Source organism: Ipomoea nil, unplaced genomic scaffold, assembly GCF_001879475.1.
Source record: "Ipomoea nil cultivar Tokyo-kokei standard unplaced genomic scaffold, Asagao_1.1 scaffold0457, whole genome shotgun sequence".
In the NCBI taxonomy this organism is placed as follows: domain Eukaryota; kingdom Viridiplantae; phylum Streptophyta; class Magnoliopsida; order Solanales; family Convolvulaceae; genus Ipomoea; species Ipomoea nil.
Window position 1 is genome coordinate 1,214,845 of NW_017616885.1, and position 7,137 is coordinate 1,221,981.

A 7,137-nucleotide genomic window follows, 5' to 3' on the forward strand; every position below is an offset into this window, starting at 1 on the left:
GAAAACAATATTTTGGACTTGTTTGGTTATTGATAAATCCGTTAAAATTTTAGCAAATTTTCCATTTTTAACATTTTGATCATGTCAAAACGCTGAAATATTTGTTTGATAATTAAATGGAAGTTTAGAGCAGCATATTTACTTCAAACTGCCAAAAATATGAGACACTATAATTTGTACCATTTCAAAAAGCCCAAAACACACTGTTGGAAATTTGCCATTTTCCGACCACCGAAAAGTGGTCAGAAATGGCCTTAATTAGGTCGGAAACACCTTTTCCGACCTCTTTTCCGACCAATTTGGGTATTCGGAAAAATACCCCTAGCTATTTCCAACCACAAGAGAGAGTGGTCGGAAAGAGTAACCACTTTTCTAAGACCATCGGAAAAAATGGCCAAGAGAATAGTTAGGCCGGTCCAGATTTTTCGACCACCGGTGGTCGAAAATTTCGACCACTTTGGTGGTCGGAAAACTGGACGCAATCAATAAAAAAAATTTATTTCATTACAGAGAGATCTCTGTAATGAAATGAATATATATATATATATATATATATATATATATATATATATATATATATATATATATATATATATATATATATATATATATATTGTTGCAAGCTGGTAAGATATTTGCTAAAAAAACATAAAATACACATTTCATATGCTTGAAGAGAATTCATTCATCATCTGTTTGAAGATATTTGCTACTATTGCTAGTTTTTCCATTTTGACAAAATCATCCATTAGCCTCATCTCTGAAACTCCAATCGTTTTCTGTTCAGAGTTACTCTTCTGGTCCTTATGATTCTTGAAATGCTCTAGTTCAGATATCTAAGCACAAGCCCAAGCTTCAGTAGAAACACTTTGATGCTCCTTCTTCATTTCATGGCTTGATATGGAGGAGATATCATTTGATATAGGTCCATAAACAGCCAACTCTTCCTTCATTTCTGCATACAATCCTTTAATGCACTGTTAAGGTAGCCTTCCATTCTTCTAACTCTTCCTTCAAACACATAATTTCAGCCTCCGCTTTCTTGTGAGCTAAATTTTGCATCAATTAACAAATTGCACAAAAGTTAGTTGGAAGGACTTTGCAGAAACGGGAAAAAAAATTTGAAAGAATCATCAATACAACATGAATAAACAAAGAAATAAAGTTATCACCTGCAATGGCTTCTTCCGCCATGTTTGTGAGCTTTGTGACTAATTCATCTTTAGCGTTGCACTCATCGAGAGCAGATGCTAACTTCTCATCAAGGCTTCTCACCGATTCCTCCAAAACTTTTTCCTTTTCATTCTGAAGGATCTGAACCTGGACCCAAAATTACAACAAAGCTTCCTTCAATCTAAGAAATTTATTTCAACATGTAGCAACTATATCACAAATTGCAGCATATTCATATGCTCATGTATCAAATATATTACTTATAAAAGTTCCTAGACATCTATAGATAGGACTCTCACCTGAATGTATCTTAATTTCCTTTGTTCGGTGAGCATACTTCAAAGTGTTACCCGTATGGTGATACTAACTATTTGCTAGAGATATGGTGACGATCATTATTGTCTGAAAATTACCACTCAGGCCATCTTTAAGAATACATGTTCCCTTCTTTAATTTATCCTGATTAACAGTACAAGGTAAAATCCAAAGAATGAAAATTTTAACATCAAACTGATTCAGACAAATAGCTAAAGACAGCAAATATTTACTTAATACAAAACAAGAAGTAAAAAATGACATACTAAATTAAGGAAAAACAAAGAATCAAAATATTATATCCAAAATTAAGCAAAATCCAGATGAGAACTAACCTCAAAAAATACAAAATCACAATCAGCTTTGATTTTGGGCCATTTTCATCTTTAACATCAGGACATCTTTAACAATTTTGGGCCATAGGTAGTTGGCTTGGAACTGAACAATGAGGGATAACTCATTCCACCAAAGGGTGATGATATTGAATCTGGTGATGAAGAGCCAGACGATATCACATCATCTTCCTGCTGGTGATTCATATCTTCAGTTCATCCACTATAATGTCCATATACAAGATCAATTTCAAAACTCCTTTATATGAAAGAAATTCTTCACATAAACACCTTGCACTGGAACAAAAAAATAAACAACTAAGATTTCCTGAAGATAGAAATAGAAGTCAACATAACTCTTCTCTGTTTACTGAAAATATAATAGCAAGCGCACAGATATCTCACCAGAAGAAATTTATGTCAGAAATTAGGGAATGACAAGGTTAGTAAGACTAAAACCTTAGCAATAAATTAAAGCAAGTTTTCATAACTAAATCCTTCCAATAAAGCATATTGAACAATTCACGGGACTAGAAACACCATGTAACAATACCCCACAAAGATATATAACATATATTATAACATATAATACTACATATTTATACAGAAATTAAAAAAAAAAAAAAGATTAACATTTGCATTTCTATTATATAGAGAGAGGAGCCAAATCAAGTGCAAACTATTCCTTTAAGTATAAACTACAAACACATCTTAACTATTCCCATGATTATATAAAACTGAATTTGGAATTCTAGAAAGATCATACTGAAATACAATCTATGATTCTATGGATATATATTGATGCTGTCTTATTCTAAGTGCTCCAGGACATATAAAAAGGTTTTCAATTCTAACTTCACTGACACAACTAACAGAGTGAACATGATTATTTGGGAACCTTTTCAGTTGCCTTTCGATTCACAGACGGGAACCAGCCAGCTACTACAATCATCCTCTCTAAAGTTATCACCAACACTATGAAAAGTTGAGGGAATCGTGAATAGAGCACAATGAAAAGTGGAGTTGAGGGAATCATGTAGTAGTGTATTAGTTATCAAAAAATCAAGAACATAATGATCATGAGTTTGTTTTTCATTTCTCAAGAATTAGTATGTAGACCAGAATCAAATTTGTGTCAGACCATCACATGACTTGGTGGTGAAAACAAGCAAGCAAACCCACAAAAAGTATTAAGTTTCTTTAATGAGTAAAGGATTAGATAATAGTTCAATAAAGAATTTACTTTGATAGCATAATAATGGCTGCAAAATTGATTAAAGAACATTTAGTTTTGAACTTGAAAGCAAACACAAAAAAAAAATAATAATAAAATAAAAAAAATCAATTGAACACATCATGATTATTTGTATAAAAGAAATCAATACTCTTGTCGCGAGGTGTTATTTCTGTTTTCTGTTCTCTGTCAAATACAATGTCATTTCTATTGTTGCATCCAAGCCTAGAACAGATGGATGGTGAGAATAAGAAATGGGTTTGGTATTCAATTCAAATCCAATGAATCCAGCATCAATAATAAAGAAGCATGTATACATACATTTATCAATTATGCCTTGGCTTTCAACAGTTTAGCTTTCAGTTCATCTGCCACAGCGTCAATGAATTCTTCAGTGTTTAGATATATGTCCCTTGAAAGCCTACATAATTAAGAAGACAACATTATAAACACAATGGGGTAATGTTCTTGATCAAGTCTAACTACAAAAATTTTTAAGAGTTATACTAAAGGGGGTGGAGGTGGGCCGTGGGGGTGACACTCACTTTGACCCATGGATGATAAGTGCAAGATCCTTGGTCATCTTTCCAGACTCCACAGCACCAATGCAAGCTGCTTCAAGCTTCTCGGTGAAATCCAAGAGTCTATCGTTGTTGTCCAACTTAGCCCTATTTGCATAATATTACAATCGTTAACTGCGTTATATATGTAGTGAGCAAAGCAATTAGTAGACAAACTCTATGCACATGTGTAAGCTTGGAAAATCGAAGAATGTTGTACCTGTGAGCAAGTCCTCGTGTCCAAGCAAAGATGGAGGCAAGTTTGGCATCCACCGTATAGTGGTGAACCACATAAGGTTTCTACAAAGGCCCTAGGTTGCAAAGACCTGCCAAAAATGGATAAATTCTTTGAGCAATTATTATTTGTTATAAGTGAGATTATATTGCCATTTCAGAAACAGTATGACCAACAGCAGAGTCTGTGAAGACTAAACGTTAAAACTCTATAAAGTTTCTAGAATAAATGCAAAAGGAGCAGAGAAGAACCAGATAATGAGACAGCAAACAAACACAATTTTGAAATTAAGAGAAAACAACAAAGGATTCCTGCAAAGAAAAAATGCTATATTTCCAAGTAAAAGCTGTTTAAGGATTTGAGACTACAATCAAAAAATGAGAACAATGCTAGAGCTAAATATATTTCCAAAATTTTATGAACAGCTTCTATCTCACTCTTCAAAGAATCCATCTTCAAAGAGAGAAAATATAAACCAGTATTATAAAAGATTAAAGCAAGCTGGGTATCAAAAAAACTTTTGATTATTTTGTCCTGTCCTTTTAATTCCGATAAAAGGGAGGAAAAATAACATAAGAAGGGGAAAAGCCAAAGAAGGTATACTTAGATTAAAAGAGCTGACAGATAAGAAATCCATAGACAGAGATATCCATTGACAGGAGTATTAGCTAAATAGAGTAAGAAAGGGAAAGAGATACACATAAAAGGAAAAAATTGTACAGTCAAAGCACACCCACTCTAAGAAAGAATAAAAGGAAAGAGAAAAGGTTTGTTTAGGCATCCTAACAGGAGTAGGGTGTTGACTTTCTAGTGAGATAACTTATGTGTAAACAAACAAATCAGTTATCAGTGTCCATAAAATATCTGCATTAGCTGTGATATATAGTGTTTCACTATTTCCCTCTAAATGAAATTCTTACTCTTTATATTATAAGAAAATGTTATCTTCACTAATCACATGAATGAACAACTTTCTATTCAAAACTTTTGAATTATCAAAGTATGTAGGTGTAAAGTAGACGCATACATACATGTGTCATTGTGCCAAACATAATTTGTGTGCTAGATGTGAAAGCAAACCTGTGGTTTTAAGATGGTGTCCAGAGATATACCTGACCACCGATGGTAGCACCAGCAAGCATCCCGACCTCATACTGGTGTGCATCAAAGCGCCATTGGATAGCAGGCATGTGTACACTTTGTAATTTCGAAACAATTCTCTTTTGTCTATTGAAATCATGTCAACTCCCCTTTGCAAGTTGCCAATGAATACATAGGAATCATCCTAACCCCATATAGCCCTGCTTCCCGAAAAGAATAAAAAATCAGAAGGAAAAAACGAATGGTGTTAATTCCAAACAGCAATGCATCCCAATTTAACAAACAAAACATGGAAAATCACAAATACATACCCAATCAGATTAAACAATTTATCATGCGCGTACATGAATACAAATAACTGATGCATATATTCACCGAAATCAAAGCATACTTTAGTCATGAGAGGTTTAATATAGTTCTCTGCTGCTTCTTGAAATTTATCACCCCTGAGAAAATCAAGAGGAATTTTCTGTAAAATGAAAAATATCACAAAATATAAAACATGTACAGGTTATAATAGTTCAAAAGAAAACAAAAAGTTTACAAAATAATATGAATTCTAGTGTTAGAAAACTGATATGTTATTGAACTTGACGAAGTGGAATCAATCATGGAAGGATGTATGAAGTTAGGTACATAGATACCTACACATATCCTTATGTAACCTAGGACTATTTCAAAGTGAAGGCCAATGCCCTAACAATAGATTAAGAAATAAAGAACCCTAAATATATGTAACAACCTGTTTTTGCTGCCTGCTGAGAGAGTGAGGGGCGACCGGCGACCAGGTGCGACTGCTGCGACTGTGAAGGCGGAGGGCTGCTGCGAATGTTGAGGGCTGCTGGGCGCTGACTGCTGCAACTGCCGGACTGGACTAGCGACCTGGCGTCTGAGCGGTCTGTCGACTGGTTGTGGCAGAGGCGGAGGCGGGCGGAATGCCGGTGGCGAAGGCGAAGAAGTCGCGAAGAGAAATCTAGGGTTAGTGTTGGAGAGTGTTGGAGAGTGTTGTGCTCTCGGCTGTCATCTGATGCTGTTGACCATGTCTTTTTGTTTTTGAAAAGCTGACTATGTCTTTAATAGACTTTTTTTTTTTCTTTTTAAAGTATGTCTTTCTAAACATTTAAACTGTAGAAAAAAATATTTCCGACAACTTGTGTGGTCGCAACAACATTTCAATTTAAAAAATTACATTTGGACGAAATATTTCCGACCACGATTTAAATAGTGATCAGAAATACCGATCACTTTCCGACCACTCTAACTGTCTGTCGAAAAAATTAAAAAAAAATCACTTTTTACGACCAACTTTTTTGGTGGTCGGAATGAGGTCGGAAAAACACTAATTTCCAGCAGTGACACCATTTAAATCTTAAAAAAAGAACAAGATTTGTTTTGTTAATAAAAACTTCGGGCTTTTTTAATAATGAAGTCTAAGGCTTCTCATCTCCTGTCTATTCGATATGGGAATCAAATGACAGGGGTGAATAAGGGCGCAAATTATGGTGTGCAACCGTGTGTACCATGTATGGTGCATACGGTTGCAAAAACGACGTCGTTTTGACTAAAAATGCGCGTCCCACTTAAAATTTGTGCATAACATTTTTTTGTGCATAATTTGAATTATATATCCACAAATTCATATCTATATATCCACAAATTCATAACTATATATCCACAGTGAATGAATAACACAAAATTCAGAATGAATGAACTAAATATCCACAATGAATGAACTAAATATCTACAAATTCATAACTATATATCCACAATAATTCATAACTATATATCCACAATAATATTGTTGAGGGGAATCAAAACTGATTTTTTTAAAAAAAAATAGGACACGCATTTTTAGTCAAAACGACGTCATTTTGCAACCGTGTGCACCATGTTGCACAACATAACTATTCGAATAAGGGGCGTTGAGCTCCCCTTTATTGAAAGAGCCCAACACCCTTTTTTAATTTATTTCTGGACATGGGATCTTCTGATCCCACATCACAGTTTGTTCTTTTTTTATTTATTTATTTATTTATTTTTTAAAAATTATTATGACTATTATTATTATTATTATTATTATTATTATTATTATTATTATTATTATTATTATTATTATTATTATTATTATTATTATTGTTATGTTATTATTATTCTATAATAATAATATTTTATTATAATTATAAATAT

At 33.5% G+C, this 7,137-nt stretch overlaps 2 long non-coding RNA genes across 5 annotated transcripts; both read right to left on the bottom strand.

The window, feature by feature from the left end:
• Positions 1-643: 643 nt before the first annotated feature.
• Positions 644-3,930, bottom strand: LOC109172977. Of its 3 annotated transcripts, XR_002052824.1 has the most exons (7): positions 3,835-3,930; positions 3,600-3,722; positions 3,376-3,475; positions 1,824-2,117; positions 1,473-1,632; positions 1,173-1,320; positions 644-1,049 (listed from the first exon to the last, which is right to left on the bottom strand). It is a non-coding gene; the product is annotated as an uncharacterized LOC109172977 (long non-coding RNA). The 3 variants fall into 3 exon arrangements; XR_002052825.1 differs by lacking the exons at positions 644-1,049; positions 1,173-1,320; positions 1,473-1,632; positions 1,824-2,117 and adding an exon at positions 3,247-3,261 and having other exon boundaries at positions 3,372-3,475; XR_002052823.1 differs by lacking the exons at positions 644-1,049; positions 1,173-1,320; positions 1,473-1,632; positions 1,824-2,117 and adding an exon at positions 3,265-3,279.
• Positions 3,931-4,936: 1,006 nt separating this feature from the next.
• Positions 4,937-5,956, bottom strand: LOC109172978. Of its 2 annotated transcripts, none has more exons than XR_002052826.1 (3): positions 5,693-5,956; positions 5,342-5,419; positions 4,937-5,150 (listed from the first exon to the last, which is right to left on the bottom strand). It is a non-coding gene; the product is annotated as an uncharacterized LOC109172978 (long non-coding RNA). The 2 variants fall into 2 exon arrangements; XR_002052827.1 differs by having other exon boundaries at positions 5,342-5,396; positions 5,693-5,737.
• Between the last annotated feature and the right edge of the window lie 1,181 nt (positions 5,957-7,137).